Source organism: Schistocerca nitens, chromosome 6 (assembly GCF_023898315.1).
Source record: "Schistocerca nitens isolate TAMUIC-IGC-003100 chromosome 6, iqSchNite1.1, whole genome shotgun sequence".
Taxonomy (NCBI): domain Eukaryota; kingdom Metazoa; phylum Arthropoda; class Insecta; order Orthoptera; family Acrididae; genus Schistocerca; species Schistocerca nitens.
Genome location: NC_064619.1, coordinates 628,182,202 through 628,205,803, shown reverse-complemented (window position 1 = coordinate 628,205,803; position 23,602 = coordinate 628,182,202).

Sequence of the window (23,602 nt, the reverse complement as noted above, 5' to 3'; positions counted from 1 at the left end):
CCGGCGAACGGTCTGGACACTTGAATGATGTCGTCCAGGATACCGAGCAGCATACATAGCACACAATAGCCATACATCAACACGATATCGACCTTTTCCGCAATTGTTAAACGGTACATTTTAACACGGGTAATGTATCACGAAGAAAATACTGTCCACACTGGCGGAATGTTACTTGATACCACGTACTTATACGTTTGTGACGATTACAGCGCCATCTATCACAAAGCGAAAAAGTGGTCCAACTAAAACATTCATATTTCTTTACGTACTACACGAATAAGTAATAAAAAATGGGGGTTCCTATTTAAAAAAGACGCAGTTGATATCCGTTTGACCTATGGCAGCGCCACCTAGCGGGCCAACCTTAGCGCCATCTGGTTTCCCCCTTCAAGCTAGACAAGTTTCGTTCTTTGTAGTTTTTTAGTTTGTCGCTTAATTCGTGAGACATTTGGCCCAGTCACTATCAATGGACCACCCTGCATATATAAATGATTTGGCGGACGGGGTGGACAGCGATTTGTGGTTGTTTACTGATTTTACCGTGGTGCACGGCAGGGTATCGACGTTGAGTGACCATAGGTCGACACAAGACGACACAGAGATAATTTTCTTTTGGTGCGATGAATGGTGCATTCCGGCGGTACCTCGCTACGAGTACCGCCCTTTGATTTGTGTTTTCGTGCACTAATCGAAGCGTTAGGGTTGCAGGTACCAGCCAGCCGGCCAGCCAGCCAGCCACCCAGCCAGCAGCAGCGGTCCAGCCAGCCAGCAGCAGCAGCGGTCCAGCCAGCAGCAGCAGCAGCGGCGGTCCAGCCATCCAGCAGCAGCAGCGGTCCAGCCAGCGGCAGCAGTAGCAGTAGCAGCAGTCCAGCCAGCAGCAGCAGCAGCGGTCCAGCCAGCGGCAGCAGCAGCAGCAGCAGCGGTCCAGCCAGCAGCAGCAGCAGCAGCGGTCCAGCCAGCAACAGCAGCAGCGGTCCAGCCAGCGGCAGCAGCAGCAGCAGGGGTCTAGCCAGTGGCAGCAGCAGCAGCAGCGTTCCAGCCAGCAGCAGCAGCAGCAGCAGCAGCAGCAGTCCAGCCAGCAACAGCAGCAGCAGCAGCAGCGATCCACCCAGTGGCAGCAGGAGCAGCAGCGGTCCAGCCAGCGGCAGCAGCAGCAGCAGCAGCAGCAGCAGCGGTCCAGCCAGCGGCAGCAGCAGCAGCAGCAGCGGTCCAGCCAACGGCAGCAGCAGCAGTGCAGCAGTGGCGGCGGCCCCGTCTGTGGCAGCAGCAGCTGCTGTGTTCCTCCCAGCAGTCGCCTGCGCCAGCGCCAGCGCCAGCAGCGTGGGACTTCGCCGTCCGTCTTCGTCCGTCCCCGGTTTTTCCTCTTTCTTTTTGGTCCTGTACTGTCTTAGTTCCTCCCCGTCGTCATGTCAGCCCCCACCACCACTGCCACTACTACCACCACTGCCATAGTTCATACTTTGCCCTCTGCTGCCACCGTTACATGGTGTGCCCAGTCGCCTTCCCCCTCTTTCCATCCCTCCTCTTCTAACTCTCCCTTCGCCCTCGCTCTTTGTCGCTCCCTCCCCAGCTTCTTCCTCCCGCTCCTCTACCTCTGATCCTTTCCCCCCACTCCCCCAGCCTGTCACTGCAGCTCCAGCTAGGGTGGTGGCCCGACGGGCTACTGCCCATGCCCAGCTCTCCCCACCACCTTCACCATCACCGTCATCGCCGTCGCCGTCGCCTTCACCATCGCCATCTCCGGCGCCGACTACTGCATCCACACTAGGACCTGCCACTTCCCGCCACCTCCCTGTAGCACCTGTCCCTCATGTCACCACTCACCCTTCCGACGCCCTTAAACGCCCTAGTGGCACCACCACTTCCTCCACTCCCAAAAAGGCCCCGCCCCGTCCTCCTTCCCCCCCTAGGATGCCATGGATATCTCCCCGCATGGCCCTGCTCAGTCCGCCTCCTCCTCCCCCCTCTTCCTACAAATACCTCCTCTCTCATCCTGATACTTCCCTCCTTGAGGCCCAGAACCTCTCCCTCCTCCTCCGCCAACACTTCCCTGGACCCCCATCTCCTTCCTCACTCCCAGACGGGACACAGTTCTCATCTCCTCCCCCAGCCCCACCCTCCATACTGACATCCTCTCCTGCATCCCCATCACCCGGTTTGGCCCCAACGCCTCCCTCACCCCTCCTACTTCCCCATCTCCTACGCGCCAACCCCAACCCCCACGTCGCTCGCTTGACCCTCACCGCCATGATCACTCGGCTTAGTCCGACAATCACAGAGGAGGAGCTGTTGGCGGAGCTAGAGGCGCATCCCTCGCGGTCCGCTGCATTTTTAACTCCGCCGGCCCCACCCACCTTATGCGGGTTTTCTCCGAGGACACCCCCTCCACTGACCGTCTCCTGAAGGAGGGTGCCCTCCTCTTCAACCAGCGATATAAGGTCGACCCCTCCCGTTCCCCTCCTCAATCCCTTTGCTGCCAGAGGTGTCTGCGCTACAACGCACACCCAACAGCTGCGTGCCGCGAGGCACCAACCTGCCCGCATTGTAAGCAAGTGCACTTCCTCCGGCAGTGCCCTAACCTTCAGTCCCCTCCCTCCTGTAATACCTGCAATCTCCTCCATCCCACCTACTCACAAAAATGTAAAGCCCGACCCCCTCTGACCACTCCTGAACTCACCATCCCTGTCCGCCCTCTGGACGCCCCCAACCCTCCTGGCAATTCCCTTCGTCCCCCCGCACCGCTGAGGACATCATCAGGTTCCTCACCATTGTGCTGCAAAATGTCCACCCTTTCCAGCGCCCTCACACCCTCCAACAGGTCTCCCTCACCGCCCGTTCCATCTTCCACCTAAAAATGTATGCCACCTACTCCCACAACCAGGCCCATTTCACCTTCTCCCATCTCGACACCCTCGTCTAAATCCCTGCATGGTGCGACAGCACCATATCCTGTTCAACAACATCCGTTCAATTCCCGCCAACAAGAACCTCTTCATGCACACCCTTGCAACCCACCGCATGGATGCCTTCCTCCTCAATGAAACCTTCCTCCAACCCCACCACACCATCCACACTTCGACCTACCTTCTCCACCACTCCGATAATCCCCTTCCAATTGCACATGGTGGAGTTGCCATTGGTCACTACTGCCAGATCCCGGTTCGGCTCCAACCTCTCCTTCCCGACCCCACCGAACACCTGATCCTTAGTCTCTTCCTCCCCGGCCTTACCGTCACCTGCGCCACCATCTATGTCCGCCCTAACGCCCCTATTCCTTTCGACTTCCTCTCCTACATTGATCGTACCTTCTTGTCCTATGTGATCACCGCCGACCTAAACATCCATAGTCGCTTCGCCACCCAGTTACGGTGGTGGCGTCAGTTCCTCTCCACCCTCCAAGGCGACCTCATCCCCATTCCCCAGCACACCTGCTCCAAATCCAACTCCACTCCCAATGTCATCCTCTCCTCCCCCAACCTCCTTGGCCGCATAGCGGCCCCCACTGGTAGCGACCATCTCCCTGTCCTCCTCACCGTTTCAGACGATCGTTGCCCCTGCCCTGACCCTTGTAATGACTCTCCCCCGAAGTACGTCCATGATTGTTCCCGTGCTGACTGGAATGGCTACCGGGATACCCTGTCCACCCAGGTCGAAGGCCACCCCTTCACCTACCACCACCCTGACGATGTTACCCATGCCACCTCCTTTCTCCAGCAGACCCTGTCTGAGGCCGTGGAGGCCCACGTCCCTACTGTCGCCATCCACCCCCACCGTCCTACCTTACCCCCACAGGCCGTCCTCCTCCTCTGTGAATCCCGCCATCTCTACTGTGCCTTCCTCCACACGTGTGACCCGGACACACCTAAGACGCCACCGGCAACTCCAGCAACACATCTGAAACTTGCTCGCGGCTAAGAAACGCCGGGACTGGCGACAGACATGCACCAGTTTAATTGCTACCCTACCTATAAACTCGTCCAAGTTCTGGTCAGCCTTTTGTCGCCTTACCGGAAATAAACCCTCCCCCTACTATCCTCTTCTCTATGATGATCGCCCCTTCCCTGACACCCTTAGTAAGGCCAATCACTTTGCCTCCTACCTTTCTGATGTCTTTCCCATCCCCGACGATCCCCAGTTTGATTACTCCCTCTTCCCGGATGTCCGCGATCGAACTGACACCTCTGTCCCTCCCCTCACACCTGGTTTCCAGTACTTGGACAACACTGCACACACGGGATCTCATTGCTACACTCCGCGCAAAACGCAACACAGCTCCTGGTCACGATCGTGTCACCAACCGCCACCTTTGTGAAGCTCCTGTCTCTTTCCTCTCCACCCTGGCCAGGCTCTACAATGTAGTCCTGTCCACCGGCTACTACCCCAACCTGTGGAAAACCTCCCATATCCTGATGTTCCTTAAACCCGGTAAATGGCCGTCCGCCGTCTCCTCCTACCATCCCATCAGCCTTACCTCGGTCTTCAGCAAGGTCCTGAAATCCATCCTCACCTGACACATCCACCAGCATCTCCGCCAGCACCGCCTCCTTCCCGTTACCCAGTGTGGGTTTCGGCCATCCTGCTCTTACAATGACCTTCTCCTACACCTCACTCATCTCCTTTCCGAACAGCTTAATTTCCGTTGCTCCACTGTCTTCCTCTCCCTGGACCTCGAACATGCGTATGACCATGTATGGCATTCCGGTCTCCTCTTCAAGCTCCAAACCTTCGCCCTTCCCATTAACTACGTCCATCTGATCGGCTCCTTTCTCTCCCACTGTCCTTCCTACGTCACCATCCATAACAAGGATTCCTACCTTTTTTCCCTCCGCCGGTGTGCCCCAAGGCTCTGTCCTCTCCCCCCTTCTGTACGTTTTGTATACGGCGGACATGCCACCGCCGTCATCCCCCGTCCACCTTCTCCATTTTGCCGATGACACCGCCTTCCTTGCCCTTGCTCCCAACTTGCAGTGTTCCCAACACCAATCCCACCTTGACCGGTTCACCACTTGGTGCAACCAGTGGTTGCTCAAGGTCAATCCCTCCAAAACCCAGGCGATCATTGTAGGCAAAAACCACCCCTTCCTTCCGCCTCCTCGATTTCTATCTAACCATCTGTGGCTGTCCTATCGCCCTCACCCCCACCCTTAAGTACCTTGGCGTCACCCTCGACCGTCGCCTCTCCTGGACCCCCCATCTCTGGACAATCCAAGCCAAGGCACTCTCCTGACTCTGTCTTCTCAAGCTCCTTTCCGGCCATATGTGGGGTCTGGACCCCTCCACCATACTCCACACCTATAAATCCCTCATCCGTCCTATCCTCTGTTACGCCCATCCTGCCTGGTTCTCCACCCCCCCCCCCCTACCTTTTACAAATCCCTTCAGATCCTTGAACGCCATGCTCTACGCCTCGCCTATCGCATCCGTCTCCCTCCCGCATGTGGATCTTGTACGACCTCATTCTGTTCCCCCACCTCCTCCTTTTCCTTGAAAGGATATGGATCCTCTACATCTCCTGTAAACTCGGTCCTCCTCACCCACTTGTCTCCCCCATCCTCTCCCACCCCCGCCCACTGCCGCGCCTGTATTCCCACATCCCACCTGCTCTCCATCTCTCCACCCTCCTTACCCTCTCCCCAGGTGGTTTCTGCCAGCTCCCCCTCCCTGATGATGCCCTCCTTCCCTCCATCTACCCCTCCTGCCAACTTTGATCCTCCCTCCCTCTTCCTGTGTTTGTTCCTTTGGGCGCCCTCCCTCCCTTCTCTCCCCCTTCCCTCCCTCCTCTCTTTTCCCCACTCCTCCCCCAGGCTTCCCCTCCCCCATCCCTCTACTCCTCCTGCCACCTCCTCTGCCATTAGCACCTTTGTTCTCCCCTCTCCCGCCTCCCCCCCTCACCCTTCTTCCCCTCTTGGCAGGTCACCGCACTCGCACATGTAACGTGGACATTCGCACGCCGGAGATCATCGCCATCCGTGTCTCGTGTGTGCCGTCGTGTTTTGTGTTCCGTGTTCACCGTCACACTCCATCGTTCACGTGTACCATTAAAGTCATGAGTGCTTGTGCGTCGTGTCAACAGTTTGCAGTGTGGATTGTCATTTAGTGTGAACGGCTTCATGTTTTTTATGTTCATGTGTCTACTGTTTTTTCCCCGCCGTTTTGTTCCAACTTATGTGTCTTCTCTGTTTTACCGTTGTAATATCTTGGGCTGAAGAGCGGCGTAATGTGCTGCTGCCAGCCTACCTGTTTTTATATGGGTATTAAAATCACACACACAAAAAAAAAATGAATGGCAGCTAGCCCCAAATGTGGGAAAATGTAAGTTAATGTGGACGAGTAGAAAGATCAAATCTGTATTACTAGTGTCCTGCTTGACAGGGTCAGGTCGTTTAAATATCTGCGTGTAACGTTGCAAAGTGATATGAGGTGCAACGAGCATGTAAGAACTGGGGTAGGGAAGACGAGTGCTCGACTTTGGTGTATTGTTAGAATTTTAGAAAAGAATGGTTCACCTGTAAAGGAGACCGCATATGAGACGCTGGTGCGATCGATTCTTGAATACTGCTCGAGTGTTTTGGATCTATACCAGGTCGGATTGAAGGAAGACATTGAAGCAATTCAGATGCGGACTGCTAGCTTTGTGTCTGGTAGGTTCGAACAACATATAAGTGTTACGGAGGTGCTTCACGAACTCAAATGGGAATCCCTGGAGGGAAGGCAAAGTTCGAGAGACTCTATTGAAAAAATTTAGAGATGCGGCATCTGAAGCTGACTGCCGAACGATTCTACTGCCGCCAACATACATAGCCGGAGACGAGAAATTAGGACATACAGACAGCTGTGTTTGCGAGTGGAACAGAAAAAGAAATGACTAGTAGTGGTAAATGGTACCCTCCGCCAGGCACCGTACGTTGGCTTGCGAAGTATCTATATAGGGGTAAATGTAGATGTAACAAGGAGTAGCGGATTTTTAATAAATGTACAGTCAATGGCGAAAATGAAGTCTTTCAAAGGAGTAGTCAGCTGGAAGGAAGTGTGTGTGGAGAGGGGGTGAAAATTATAGAGGGAGACCAAGCAAGTTCCAACACATTTTGGTTGCGGTAGCTACGAAGATTTCTTTTTGCAGAGGACAGACTAGGGTAGAGAGTTGCTTGAGTAATGAAGATCGCAGCAACAATAACAACCAGAACAACCAACTTTATGCAACACAGAGGCAGACAGGTGCGCAGGCGGGAAGCATAGCTGTAAGGGTTGTTGGACAGGCCTCTTACAGCAGAGAGAATCGGTTCGCCGCGTGTGAAGCGCAGTGTAGACTGCAGAGTGTGGCTGGTCTGGGCAGAGGTGGCTGCGACAGGCGGGCCGGCTAATCCAATTGGGACGGCGCCCTCGCCACACCGCTGCGCCCACACAGGGCAGGGCAGGCCAACAAAGGCCGCACACACACACACACAAGGGCCAGAGGGCTGGGGTGGCCTTCACGGCGGCTGCCCGTCACGCGCAATTTGAGGAGCGCGCTTTATAGCTGCCAGCAGTCGCCCATCTCGCCGATGGCCGCCACTGCCTTCGCCCTCTGGCGTCTCGTGTCATCAGACAAGGGTCCTTTCTGTTATAGCTTGTTGTCCACCGTCTCGTATGCTCTGAAAATAGCTGCAGACTGCAGGAGACTTGAGAGTGATTCGTTCTCCGAATTTGGTACACCCAAACGGTACATTTATGAGCATGGGTCCCTTTAGCTCACGCATGGGCAACCTTTGGTGATCCATAGTCCTGATTCACATGGTTATGCCGTCTGCACACGGGACGAGCTAGCTGACGTTGACGTGGCGCTCTAACGACTTTGTGACGTCACTTTCTGCTGTTTCTCGTTGAGAAGCCATTTCGTCATCTGGAACACAAAATGAGTACTGCGATATTTCGGCAACCAGTAGGAATCAAGAACGCTCCCTACGCCACAAACAGAAAGCATGATGCCATATTGTAGTTGTCGTGTTGAGCAGAAGCTTGTATTAGATGGGACTTTTATTATACGTAACACGCTATGAATATATGCTGTTACTAAGCACCAGAATAGTGGAAGTCTCGAGACGAATCGTTATGGGTACGAGTTGTAATAAAATGACTATATTGGTGGTTAAGGAATTTTCGTAGTTATTTTTGCGTTGTACCACGAGTGTAATGACAGTAAGCCGACCCATTTAAGATTAATGAAAACATATCGTTCTTATTATTATGATACATGGAAAAAGGCTGGAGATACTGACAGGTTTCAGATAGATTATATAATGGTAAGACAGAGATTTAGGAACCAGGTTTTAAATTGTAAGACATTTCCAGGGGCAGATGTGGATTCTGACCACAACCTATTGGTTATAACCTGTAGATTAAAACTGAAGAAACTGCAAAAAGGCGGGAATTTAAGGAGATGGGACCTGGATGAACTGACTAAACCAGAGGTTGTACAGAGTTTCAAGGAGAGCATAAGGGAACAATTGACACGAATGGGGGAAAGAAATACAGTAGAAGAAGAATGGGTAGCTTTGAGGGATGAAGTAGTGAAGGCAGCAGAGGATCAAGTAGGTAAAAAGACGAGGGCTAGTAGAAATCCTTGGGTGACAGAAGAAACACCGAATTTAATTGATGAAAGGAGAAAATATGAAACTGCAGTAAAAGAAGCAGGCAAAAAGGAATACAAACGTCTCAAAAATGAGATTGACAGGAAGTGCAAAATGGCTAAGCAGGCATGGCTAGAGGACAAATGTAAGAATGTAGAGGCTTATCTCACTAGGGTTAAGATAGATACAGCCTACAGGAAAATTAAAGAGACCTTCAGAGAAAAGAGAACCACTTGTATGAATATCAAAAGCTCAGATGGAAACACAGTTCTAAGCAAAGAAGGGAAAGCAGAAAGATGGAAGGAGTATATAGAGGGTGTATACAAGGACGATGTACTTGAGGACAATATTATTGAAATGGAAGAGGATGTAGATGAAGATGGAATGGGAGATAAAATACTGCGTGAAGAGTTTGACAGAGTCGAAACAAGGCCCCGGGAGTAGACAACATTCCATTAGAACTACTGACAGCCTTGGGGGAGCCAGTCTTGACGAAACTCTACCATCTGGTGAGCAAGATATATGAAACAGGCGAAATACCCTCAGACTTCAAGAAGAATATAATAATTCCAATCCCAAAGAAAGCGGGTGTTGACAAATGCGAAAATTACCGAACTATCAGTTTAATAAGTCACGGCTGCAAAATACTAACGCGGATTCTTTAGAGACGAATGGAAAAACTAGTAGAAGCCGACATTGGAGAAGATCAGTTTGGATTCCATAGAAATGTTGGCACACGTGAGGCAATACTGACCCTACGACTTATCTTAGAAGCTAGATTAAGGAAAGGCAAACCTACGTTTCTAGCATTTGTAGACTTAGAGAAAGCTTTTGACAATGTTGACTAGAATACGCTCTTTCAAATTCTGAAGGTGGCAGGGGTAAAATACATGGATCGAAAGGCTATTTACAATTTGTACAGAAGCCAGATGGCAGTTATAAGAGTCGAGGGACATGAAACGGAAGCAGTGGTTGGGAAAGGGAGTGAGACAGGGCTGTAGCCTCTCCCCGGTGTTATTCAATCTGTATATTGAAGAAGCAGTGAAGGAAACAAAATTCGGAGTAGGTATTAAAATCCATGGAGAAAAAATAAAAAATTTGGGGTTCGCCGATGACATTGTAATTCTGTCAGAGACAGCAAAGGACTTGGAAGAGCAGTTGAATGGAATGGATAGTGTCTTGAAAGGAGGGTATAAGATGAACATCAACAAAAGCAAAACGAGGATAATGGAATGTAGTCGAATGAAGTCGGGTGACGCTGAGGGAATTAGATTAGGAAATGAGACACTTAAAGTAGTAAAGGAGTTTTGCTATTTGGGGAGCAAAATAACTGATGATGGTCGAAGTAGAGAGGATATAAAATGTAGACTGGCAATGGCAAGGAAAGCGTTTCTGAAGAAGAGAAATTTGTTAACATCGAGTATAGATTTAAGTGTCAGGAAGTCGTTTCTGATAGTACACTCCTGGAAATGGAAAAAAGAACACATTGACACCGGTGTGTCAGACCCACCATACTTGCTCCGGACACTGCGAGAGGGCTGTACAAGCAATGATCACACGCACGGCACAGCGGACACACCAGGACCCGCGGTGTTGGCCGTCGAATGGCGCTAGCTGCGCAGCATTTGTGCACCGCCGCCGTCAGTGTCAGCCAGTTTGCCGTGGCATACGGAGCTCCATCGCAGTCTTTAACACTGGTAGCATGCCGCGACAGCGTGGACGTGAACCGTATGTGCAGTTGACGGACTTTGAGCGAGGGCGTATAGTGGGCATGCGGGAGGCCGGGTGGACGTACCGCCGAATTGCTCAACACGTGGGGCGTGAGGTCTCCACAGTACATCGATGTTGTCGCCAGTGGTCGGCGGAAGGTGCACGTGCCCGTCGACCTGGGACCGGACCGCAGCGACGCACGGATGCACGCCAAGACCGTAGGATCCTACGCAGTGCCGTAGGGGACCGCATCGCCACTTCCCAGCAAATTAGGGACACTGTTGCTCCTGGGGTATCGGCGAGGACCATTCGCAACCGTCTCCATGAAGCTGGGCTACGGTCCCGCACACCGTTAGGCCGTCTTCCGCTCACGCCCCAACATCGTGCAGCCCGCCTCCAGTGGTGTCGCGACAGGCGTGAATGGAGGGACGAATGGAGACGTGTCGTCTTCAGCGATGAGAGTCGCTTCTGCCTTGGTGCCAATGATGGTCGTATGCGTGTTTGGCACCGTGCAGGTGAGCGCCACAATCAGGACTGCATACGACCGAGGCACACAGGGCCAACACCCGGCATCATGGTGTGGGGAGCGATCTCCTACACTGGCCGTACACCACTGGTGATCGTCGAGGGGACACTGAATAGTGCACAGTACATCCAAACCGTCATGGAACCCATCGTTCTACCATTCCTAGACCGGCAAGGCAACTTGCTGTTCCAACAGGACAATGCACGTCCGCATGTATCCCGTGCCACCGAACGTCCTCTAGAAGGTGTAACAGGAAAAGTTAACGTAATATTGGTAAACTGCAGGAGTATCCAGGGCAAGGTTCCTGAATTAGTATCGCTTATTGAAGGAAATAGTGCGCATATAGTATTAGGAACGGAAAGTTGGTTAAAACCGGAAGTGAACAGTAACGAAATCCTAGACACAGAATGGAATATATACCGCAAGGATAGGATAAACGCCAATGGTGGAGGAGTATTTATAGCAGTAAAGAATTCAATAATATCCAGTGAAGTTATTAGCGAATGCGAATGTGAAATAATCTGGGTTAAGTTAAGTATCAAAGGTGGGTCAGATATGATAGTCGGATGCTTCTATAGACCACCTGCATCAGCAACCGTAGTAGTTGAGCGCCTCAGAGAGAACCTGCAGAACGTCGTGAAGAAGTTTCGTGATCATACTATTGTAATAGGGGGAGACTGCAATCTACCAGGTATAGAATGGGATAGTCACACAATCAGAACTGGAGCCAGGGACAGAGACTCTTGTGACATTATCCTGACTGCCTTGTCCGAGAATTACTTCGAGCAGATAGTTAGAGAACCAACTCGTGAAGCTAACGTTTTAGACCTCATAGCAACAAATAGACCGGAACTTTTCGACTCCGTGAATGTAGAAGAGGGTATCAGTGATCATAAGTCAGTGGTTGCATCAATGACTACAAGTGTAATAAGAAATGCCAAGAAAGGAAGGAAAATATATTTGCTTAACAAGAGTGATAGGGCACAAATCGCAGAATATCTGAGTGACCACCATCAAACGTTCATTTCTGAGGAAGAGGATGTGGAACAAAAATGGAAAAAATTCAGAAACATCGTCCAGTACGCCTTAGATAAGTTCGTACCGACTAAGGTCCTAAGCGAGGGGAAAGATCCACCGTGGTATAACAATCATGTACGAAAGGTACTACGGAAACAAAGAAAGCTTCATCATAGGTTTAAGAGTAGTCGAATCATAGCTGATAAGGAAAAGCTGAACGGAGCGAAAAAGAGCGTAAAGAGAGCAATGAGAGAAGCATTCAACGAATTCGAACATAAAACATTGGCAAACAATCTAAACAAGAACCCTAAAAAGTTTTGGTCATATGTAAAATCGGTAAGCGGATCTAAATCCCCTATTCAGTCACTCGTTGACCACGATGGCACCGAAACAGAGGACGACCGAAGAAAGGCAGAAATACTGAATTCAGCGTTCCGAAACTGTTTCACTGCGGAAAATCGTAACACGGTCCCTGACTTCAGCCGTCGCACGGACGCCAAAATGGAAAATATTGAAATAAACGATATCGGAATTGAAAAACAACTGCTATCACTTAGTAGCGGAAAAGCATCCGGACCAGACGAGATACCCGTAAGATTCTACAGTGATTATGCTAAAGAACTTGCCCCCTTTCTATCAGCAATTTATCGTAGATCTCTGGAAGAACGTAAAGTACCTAGCGACTGGAAGAAAGCGCAGGTCGTTCCCATTTTCAAGAAGGGTCATAAATCAGATGCGAATAATTATAGGCCTATTTCGCTTACGTCAATCTGTTGTAGAATAATGGAACATGTTTTATGTTCTCGTATTATGACGTTCTTAGATAATACAAATCTCCTTCATCATAACCAACATGGATTCCGCAAACAGAGATCATGTGAAACTCAGCTCGCCCTATTTGTCCAAGAAATTCACAGTGCCGTAGACACTGGCGAGCAGATTGATGCCGTATTCCTGGACTTCAGGAAGGCATTTGATACGGTTCCGCACTTACGTTTAGTGAAAAAAATACGAGCTTACGGAATATCGGACCAGGTTTGTGATTGGATTCAGGATTTCCTAGAAGAAAGAACACAACATGTCATTCTTAACGGTTCAAAATCTGCAGATGTAGAGGTAATTTCGGGAGTACCGCAAGGAAGCGTGATAGGACCTTTATTGTTTACAATATACATAAATGACTTAGTTGACAACATCGGTAGCTCCGTGAGGCTATTTGCAGATGACACGGTTGTCTACAAGAAAGTAGCAACATCAGAAGACTCGTACGTACTCCAGGAAGACCTGCAGAGGATTAATGAATGGTGCGACAGCTGACAGCTTTCCCTAAACGTAGATAAATGTAATATAATGCGCATACATAGGGGCAGAAATCCATTCCGGTACGATTATGCCATAGGTGGTAAATCATTGGAAGCGGTAACGACCGTAAAATACTTAGGAGTTACTATCCGGAGCGATCTGAAGTGGAATGATCACATAAAACAAATAGTGGGAAAAGCAGGCGCCAGGTTGAGATTCATAGGAAGAATTCTAAGAAAATGTGACTCATCGACGAAAGAAGTAGCTTACAAAACGCTTGTTCGTCCGATTCTTGAGTATTGCTCATCAGTATGGGACCCTTACCAGGTTGGATTAATAGAAGAGATAGACATGATCCAGCGAAAAGCAGCGCGATTCGTCATGGGAACATTTAGTCAGCGCGAGAGCGTTACGGAGATGCTGAACAAGCTCCAGTTGCGGACACTTCAAGAAAGGCGTTACGCAATACGGAGAGGTTTATTATCGAAATTACGAGAGAGCACATTCCGGGAAGAGATGGGCAACATATTACTACCGCCCACATATATCTCGCGTAATGATCACAACGAAAAGATCCGAGAAATTAGAGCAAATACGGAGACTTACAAGCAGTCGTTCTTCCCACGCACAATTCGTGAATGGAACAGGGAAGGGGGGATCAGATAGTGGTACAATAAGTACCCTCCGCCACACACCGTAAGGTGGCTCGCGGAGTATAGATGTAGATGTAGATGAAGTCAACTACCCTGGCCAGCAAGATCTCCGGATCTGTCCCCCATTGAGCATGTTTGGGACTGGATGAAGCGTCGTCTCACGCGGTCTGCACGACCAGCACGAACGCTGGTCCAACTGAGGCGCCAGGTGGAAATGGCATGGCAAGCCGTTCCACAGGACTACATCCAGCATCTCTACGATCGTCTCCATGGGAGAATAGCAGCCTGCATTGCTGCGAAAGGTGGATATACACTGTACTAGTGCCGACATTGTGCATGCTCTGTTGCCTGTGTCTATGTGCCTGTGGTTCTGTCAGTGTGATCATGTGATGTATCTGACCCCAGGAATGTGTCAATAAAGTTTCCCCTTCCTGGGACAATGAATTCACGGTGTTCTTATTTCAATTTCCAGGAGTGTATTTGTATGGAGTGTAGCCATGTATGGAAGTGAAACATGGACGATAAATAGTTTGGACAAGAAGAGAATAGAAGCTTTCGAAATGTGGTGCTACAGAAGGATACTGAAGATTAGATGGGTAGATCACATAACTAATGAGGAAGTATTGAATAGGATTGGGGAGAAGAGAAATTTGTGGCACAACTTAACTAGAAGAAGGGATCGGTTGGTAGGACATGTTCTGAGGCATCAAGGGATCACCAATGTAGTACTGGAGGGCAGCGTGGAGGGTAAAAATCGTAGAGGGAGACCAAAAGATGAATACACTAAGCAGATTCGGAAGGATGTAGGTTGCAGTAGGTACTGGGAGATGAAGAAGCTTGCACAGGATAGAGTAGCATGGAGAGCTGCATCAAACCAGTCTCAGGACTGAAGACCAGAACAACAACAACATCGTTCTTATTAAGATGTATTATATAAGAATAAATAACATAACCAGCTCCTGCCGTGTGCCGTATGCATAGTGCATAAAGTCAAAACTAATGTTTCTATCACGTCAGCGTTCACAACCGTACTGTATTTATCGACATTTGTGATAATTTGATGCCAGCGTACGATATACGAAAGCATGTTGCTATCGTATGAAGATAGCGAGAATATAATGACGCTGTTAGATATCAATATTTTGATTGTTGATGTTTGCGCTTTAGACATTTTGCGTATTTTCTGTTGGAGTGTTGGCAGGTGCGTTTAACGTGTTTGAAGCGTGCGATCTTATCACGTGGTAGGTGGTACTGAAGTTTCACGTACTGATTAAAGGAAGCGATATTCTGATGCAACAACTTTGTGATTGGGCGAGTGATTGCTTTTGCATTGATAAGTAAGAATATCTCTCAAATATGTTAATAGTTCGGCTGTGTATTATATACATATATCGTTACACTCTATGATTTTTTCTTTGTAGAAAAAATCAGTCAGCGAACTGAATCATCCTCGAGAGAAATCGCCTAAATTTGCAGTAAACGTCGTCAACAAAACTTCAGAGATGCGTGGCTCAAAAATGAAGATATAAACAGTTGTTTGGAAAGATTCCTGAAGATCATTAGCAAGCTTAATGTCGTACATGCAACGTAATAATAAAAGTAGAGTTGACTGTGATTTAAAACTATATGACACTGAAAACTCATTTTCGCAGCACAGTCAACGATTCTTCTTTCAGTAGAAACACACATGAAATCAGCACGAAACCAAAAGAAGCTCAAGCTCCAGAAATAAAATTACGAGTTTTTTTTAGTTGAACACAATATTTCTTTAACTACTTTGACTCATCTGGCAACGCCGTCGAAGAGTGCTGTGAATGATTCTGAAATTATTAGAAACATGCAATTAATGGCAATAACAGAAGAGTTACAATAACGAAAACACTTCACCGCCACCGCCGAAAAATAGCTACTACAACAAACATTGCAGAGCAGACGGTTTATCATATTTATAAACAAATCCACCGATACCGTGAGTATGCAAACGATGTGTGTCATTGTGAGGCAATAATTGTTTTTCTCTGTATTTATTGATTATACTGTACTGTGTAAAATAGGTTTTTCGATACGAAAGAGGGTGGAGTGGTTAGCAAATTTTGGGATTTCTGCCATGTTTTTGAGCGAAAGTGGGACGTAGAATGTACTGCGGTGAAACGTATCTTCGATATACTGGCAAAATCCTTTGAAGATTATGAGATTCCTTTTGAGAACGTCATCTGATTCGAATCCTATGGAGCCCGTACAATGATGGGAAAAGGTAATTCTGTAGCTTCACGATTCCTCGAAAATCGACCTGGCATTTACATTCTGAAGTTCATTGTCACTAATTGCATTTTTGTGCCAACAATGCGTGTAAGAAGGAGTTGCGAAGATCTAGCTCGAAGTGTTTATGGTGACTTTAAGAACAGCGCAGATGGACAACATTTGTTTCAAAAGTTTCAAACAATTTTAGGCGTCGACGTCCACAAAATGCTTCGCTTAAGCGCTTTGGTTATCTTTAAAAAGCAGTTGTTTCTACGTTTGTTGAACAGTAGGCTGCACTGTAATTATATTTTAGAGAGCAAACGGTGACAATCAGATTGTTATCTGTTCAACAGATTGTCTGTGCTCTCAGCAATCCTGTATTCAAACTATTCTACCTTTTTCTGGAGCATATTGTACCTAAATTCACCAAGCTGAATGAACTCTTCCAGTCATCCTCTGTAGTCGTTACGAACATCCATTACAGAATCTCTGGAAAACATTAAGAGCTGTTAGAATCGCACACATCCAAAGATCATATTTCTTTGTTTTGAACGAACTAGACCCATGCAACGAGACGCACCATTTACGCCAGGAAAATTTGTGCTTTGGTGGTGAAGTTAGAAAAGTGCTAAACCAGGTTCACCTTCGCAACTATGAAAAGTTGAAATCAGATTTTTCAACAACTTCAGTCGAATTTCTAGTGGAAGCTGTGAGGAAATTAAGAAACGCTTCAATTTTTCGGATCCGGTTCTTAAACTAGTGACATATGTGAATCCTCCTAAAGCAATGTTAAGAAAGGCAAGAGATACAGTGCTAAGTTTGCTGTCGTTGATGGAAACATGCCTGGTGTTGTATCCACTGAGATTACAAAATAATCACTGATGCGTGGTACCAGTTACCGTCGCTTGAGATCCCGGTAGAGTTCAGTGAATATGTTTTGGTCAAAATTTTGTGGTTGTGAAGGAGGCCAACGGATGACTTTTAAAAAGTTGTCTAGATTTGTGCTGGATGTTATTTCACGTCTGCACCCTAATGCTGATTGCGAATGTGCATTTAGCCGAACAAATGTATTAATAACGAGAACGAGAAATAAAATAGTGAATTCGACTATGAACAGCGTATTCTTAGCCAAAAAATGAGTGAAAGATAGAAATGCAAATTGCACAAGTGACGAGGCTTCAAAGAGTGAATATAGTCGTATGAACATAGTACTATTGTATAGAAAGAAAACCACAGTTCAGCGCAACTTCCATAAAATTCACGATCTGAATGGTAGCATAAATGTGGAACAACGAGTTTAAAGTTATAAAAACAGTGGCAGTGTAATAATAAGAATGACTAGTACATTATTAATTGAAAAAAATGATGTTTATTCTGTGACTGTTCCTCTTGTTGCCAAGCTTCGTAGCTTATATGATGTTGTTTTTTCATAAATATTTATGTTTTTAATTTTGTTTTAATATGAAGTACGTATTAACGTAAGCGTAATAAAGTTGCCGATGGTTTCATTTGCACAGCCCTTTCTTCATAAATTCACCCTCTTGGCGCAATACTTTTCGAGTGACTTTCAAATGTTCCCTGCTCATAAAATTTAAAGTGTGGGACAGTGATGTGTCTTTCTTTTTTATGTCCATATATTTTGATGTTAGTGGTGGAGAGAAAGTAGCTTTGGCTACATGTGTCGTATTCTCCGCCCACTACAATGGCGTGAAGATGGTAACCACAAGATGCTCACTTCCTGTATGGCCCTCAGCCCCACAGTTCTGATCATAATTCTTCGGTGGATCTCCGGAAGTTTCGTGCGCCTCACAACTGTTTCCAATATTCGAGATCTAAACACTGTGCAGCGCGTTTTCGTTTTTGCCTTAGTTACAGCATTGCCTCTTCGGGATGTGGATTTGCATTCTTTGAAGGAAATGAATTAAGCTCTTAAAATAAAAGCTCTGCGTGATTTATTCAAATTTTAGAACGCAGGACAGGCGCAGCAAATGTTTAGCGCGACGTGTGAGCAGCGTTTAAGTTGGTAAGACTGGTAGAATTCTTCTCCTCTCCGTGCGCCGACCCTCTCGCTGGCATTTGTTTTTCCCTTTCATCTCGTCTCATTCATCGTATTGGATAACCATAGATAAAGGGGTCACGTCTTACATTTGTTACTGCGTGTGGGGAAACGTGTGAAACGAAATGCTGACGTAGTCGAGGCTCGGCGCTGCAAATCCAAATTGTGCTGGAGACTTGTACGCCTAGCGCAGTGGTTCACAGGCTGAGGGTAATTACCTCCCAAGGGGTAAAACAAAATTTTCTGAGCGGTAGAAACATAACGGTGCAATTATATTTCGATCGCGAATCTAAATAATGCTTAAAGACTATAGCTATTATCACTATTTCATATGATTGTAATGGTGATTACATAAGTTACGAATAATTACAATTTATTTTATAATTCTAGGGTTGACAAAGGGACTCAGTGGACCGGAAGTTATACATTGTCAAACGAATTTATGAACACTTTCCTCACATAGTCCACCCATAACACACATACTTAGTTCTTTGTACTGTATATTACATATACAGAAATTGATCGGGGACTCAGTGGAGTGTTGTGTGCACCACGATCAAACACCACAACAACATCATGTACATCATCGCGTCTTTAAGTATGATTAAAAAATTGTTAATCTACACCCTCAAACCTTTTTTTGTTGTTGTAATGGATATTGTTTCATGGCATTTAAATTGTTACTTAGTGGCATTTTCGCACTATTACTATTTTTTTATATATTTGACTCCTCAGTTTTAACGTGATATTTTACGTAAATCAAGAACGATATACTTCTAACTTCCCACGCGAAATTGTGGGTGCTATGTTTTACATTAAGCAACCGTGTATGTTTTGATGTCATGTATGTATGGGTTCTGATCCAGTGCTTATGCGGAAGCGTATAACCATTGTTATAATAATGTTAGGTTGTCCAAAGGGACAAATGAGAGCTACATCATCATGTCGGTTGAATATGATAACAAAATTGTTTGTCTACACCTTCAAAACTTTTTTGTAATGAATATTGTGTTTCGCGGCATTTTAATTATTACATAATGGCATTTTCGTACTATTACTTTTTTTATATATTTGACTCCTTAGTCTTAACGTAACATTTTACGTAAATTACGAACGTTGTACTTCTAACTTCCCACGCCAGATGGAGGGTACTATGTTTTTTAAAAAACTGTGTTATACTTCATTTCATGTTATTCATATATTATTCTTTTTCCTTTTCTTTTTCTCTTTTACTTGTCCTGCACTCTGACAACTTCTTATAGATCTGTTTTATGTTTTGTAAGTTGGTTTTAAAAAAAAACAATACGCCAGTGTATTTTAGATGTTTCCTTCTCCCTTCGTCTGCTATGTTTTTACGTACATTTCAAATTTGAATTACTTCATGAGTCACAAATGCACAAGAGTTATTTTGTGTTATATCTTGCAAAACCAGTAATATTAAGTCTTCACGTGACACATGTCACATAGAGGGCGTTCCAAGCCCTGTCACACTGAGGTCTGCTGTACAGGTGCATGTAAACAGCGGCCACAGTTTATGTGATTGCTCTAAGCTTGTGGTTATAGCCAGTGCCTACCAATTTTAATTGTATATTACAGGTATGTTCTTACCAACTGTTATGTTCATACGCAGGTGTAGTTGTGATTTTCTGTGTGGTGTCACCGCCAGACACCACACTTGCTAGGTGGTAGCTTAAATCGGCCGCGGTCCAATAGTACATGTCGGACCCGCGTGTCGCCACTGGCAGTGATCGCAGACCGAGCGCCACCACACGGCAGGTATGGAGAAACGTACTAGCACTCGCCCCAGTTGTACGGACGACATTGCTAGCGACTACACGTACGAAGCCTTTCTCTCATTTGCCGAGAGACAGTTAGAATAGCCTTCAGCTAAGTTAATGGCTACGACCTAGCAAGGCGCCATTTGTACCATTGCATGTATCTCAAGATAGTCTCACTTGTATCATCAAGAATGCTGTATACCAAAGGACGATATAAAAGTTAAGTGTTCTAGTAGCTACGTTCTTTTCTTTATCACATACATCACGTATCCTGTTCCAGACTTCGCGCCAGTCGGCGTGTGTGTACGTGTGCCCTTTCGGCTACCCGTCTCTGTGGACTGGCTGCCTTGTCAGCCCACTACATTCTGTTTTATACTCTCTGATCGTTACGTGAAAATTTTTAACTTCTAGCACTGAGGATGGTCACTAAGTGACTGAAAATCGATTTTGCTGACAATAAAACAACAGAATACGGCCAATGCTGATTTTCCTTCCAATTCTATATACAGAAATATCTCATTAAAATGCGTTTTCAGAGTTGTTGGTAATTCCCAGAATTGCTCACTCCGTCCCTCACGAATTTCTTCCGCGAGTCGTATTGCGGCCAATCGCTGGCTGGATTGCCCATCTGAGATTTAGCCTTTTCTCAACGCCGCGCACACTAATATTTATACGACTCATGTTCGCAGTGGCAGGATTCAGCTGAGCCAGTAACCCGGTCTCTTACTTCGCAACGGGACATTCAAAAACAGAGTTACTGTAGGGGTGCGTCTGTTAGGAAAACGGAATTGGCTTTGGTCAATGGTAAGGTTCAAATGGCTCTGAGCACTATGGGACTTAACATCTGTGGTCATCAGTCCCCTAGAACTTAGAACCACTTAAACCTAACTAACCTAAGGACATCACACACATCCATGCCCGAGGCAGGATTCGAACCTACGACCGTAGCAATGGTAAGGCTGAAGCTATACCGAAACGACGACGGTAGGACATAGTGTGTTTTTTCACCATGGCAACAACGCTTCGGAGTCTCTCATCGCGATATTGTGAGAGACAGCTGGATTTTGGGCAGTACGTTACGCTGCAGTGAATCGAAATCGAGTGATAGGTTACAGCCACGGGCCGATGGTAGTTCTGTGTAGAGCAGCTCGTGCTGACTTTTTTGCGTTGTCGAGTGTGGCTGACTGCGCACCGGAAACACTGCTGCAGCCAACCCCCCCCCCCCCCCCCCCCCCCCCCCGATCTCTCCCCGCAGCCACTGAAACCTGTCATCACAAAGAGCCGTAGCTGCGTAGTGTCGAATCGAGCACGCGGCACTGCTAGTCAGCGAGCACTGCACAGCCCAGCGGAGTGGTGGGGTAGCTACATGCTCAAGCAAAAGCCGGCTAGACGAGCAGTCACTCACCCCGTTTAAATGGGGCCCTCAAAACCGGATTTCGTAAACCGAGTACCGCTTCTGAGAGGTCATGTAAACATTTCAAAACTAATTCTGGAAATGTTTCTAGTTGCCAGTTTTCCACTTCCGTAGTCGATTTTCGCTCCCATGTAAACGCACAACCGTTTTCGAAACGTGCTTGGGTTGTCAGGTTACGTCTTGCTTTCAAAATTCTGCGGCAAAGTGAAGTTACTGTCCAGTGAAGGAGAAACAGAAATATTAGTTTGAACGTGAAGCTGTCTACCTCTAACATTTGAGTGAAGAGAATTCAAAAATTGGAACAACTGTTTTCCAGACGCCACATCATTTTACTCGGCTTGCAAATTTACTTTGGACCTTAAAACATGTAAAAAGGACAGCGCAAAATTGTTTCCGAAATTCGGTTCTCGTGTTTCGGAAGATGTGTCGCGGAAAAACGAGTGACTGTCACTTGATTAAGAGGCCAATGATTTCGCATGTAAGACCGACAACCACTCGAGTTACAGCACTGGTAAAGTCCAGAAATCTTCAAAATCTAAAAAACCGGTTCCAAATGAACAGATGATAGTTTACTGGAGAAAACTGGACTGAGAAAGTAAATGGTGCACTTGCAGTATAACTGCATCCATCACAAAAAGAAGGTTCAAATGGCTCTGAGCATTATGGGACTGAACTTCTGAGGTCATCAGTCCCCTAGAACTTAGAACTACTTAAACCGAACTAACCTAAGGACATGACACACATCCATCCCGAGGCAGGATTCGAACCTGCGACCGTAGCGGTCGCGCGGTTCCAGACTGTAGCGCCTAGAACCGCTCGACCACCCCGACCGGCGCATCCACCATCAACCACCAATGAAATTCATGTGCATACCTTTCCTTTGCGAAAAGTAAGTATAAGATCGAAAACCGAAAAAAACATGTTTGTGCTTCCTTTGATTACAGTCACCAACCATCAAAAATGGAGTTCATAGATTTCAATGCACCGTGCTTCACTCATTTCCATATATTTCTCCACAACACGCAAGCATAAGTTCCTAAGTCATTAAATTCGAGGTCACAACCGTGCAAACTCTGTCGGAAAGATACGAATTCCATAAATCATAAATGTGAAATAGTCACTGTCTCTACTGTAATTGAAACATCCCCTTTGAAAAATTATGAATGACTGTGCTGGTAAACTTCTACGTTATTTGATTTTCAAACAGCTGATCAAAACTGAACATACTCAAACAGTTTTCTCTTTACTTATTCTGATCATCACTAAACTGACACACAATATCTTTAGCACAATACAATCTGACTTTGAATAATCCCCACAAAAGAATGGCTCTGACTAACAATAACCTATACCTTTCACGAATCACTTACCTCACAAAACTCTTCGTCACTCGAACTACTGCAATACAGCGAGCGCCAATATTGCCAGCTAAATAAAAGATTCTAACTACTGAAGGCACTAACTACTGATAGGCATAGTTAGCAAATGAAAGATTTTGATAGAGCACAAATAATGTATTTACCTTAATAATGTTGAAAAGTCATCGTATATATCTATGAATTCATGAAAACCATCTTTACAACTTTCCTTTTTCTGGCGGACTCACGTCCAGATTGTCCGCTTATAGTAACCTCTCAAAACTCTGGCATCTCTCTCTCCACATCCAACACTGCTGCCGGCTCACCTCCAACTGCCCAACGCTACGTGCCGTTCACATCCAACTGCCCAACATTACACAAGCCAATATTCCAACAGTGAGTCCAACCAGCCACAGACTGCACACAGCGCAGTCAGTGATTTTCATACAGAGCACTACGTGGCGTTACCAACATGAAAACCTAAACAGCCTACTTAAATAATTCCGTACTTGCTTTTCAGGTAGAAGCGTGTGTTTCCTGGTAAACCGCTGGGTGGGGCAGCGTCATCTCGGGGACGGGCAGTTTCTAGCTGGTGGTAGAGACTAGCTTGGTAGTGCTGAATCTAGCAAGAAAGCAAGGTACTGAAGACTGCTGGTAGACATGTAGGACTGTCATACTGAACATGCGGAACAGTGTATAAGTGAAGTATAAGGGAAGTCGCCAGACACTCCTAATTTACAAAACTTTACGTTCAGGCATTATAGAAAAGTAAAATCTGGTCGTGCAGAGTCTTGGAGATGTTCAAACAAGGTAATTGTATAAAATCTTCTCAGTTTACAAGCTACGTCGTTTCGAATGAAACTGTTGAGCTTGTGAGCAGGAGTCGGCCACTGTGGCCGAGCGGTTCTAGGCGCTTCACTCCTGACCCGCGCTGCTGC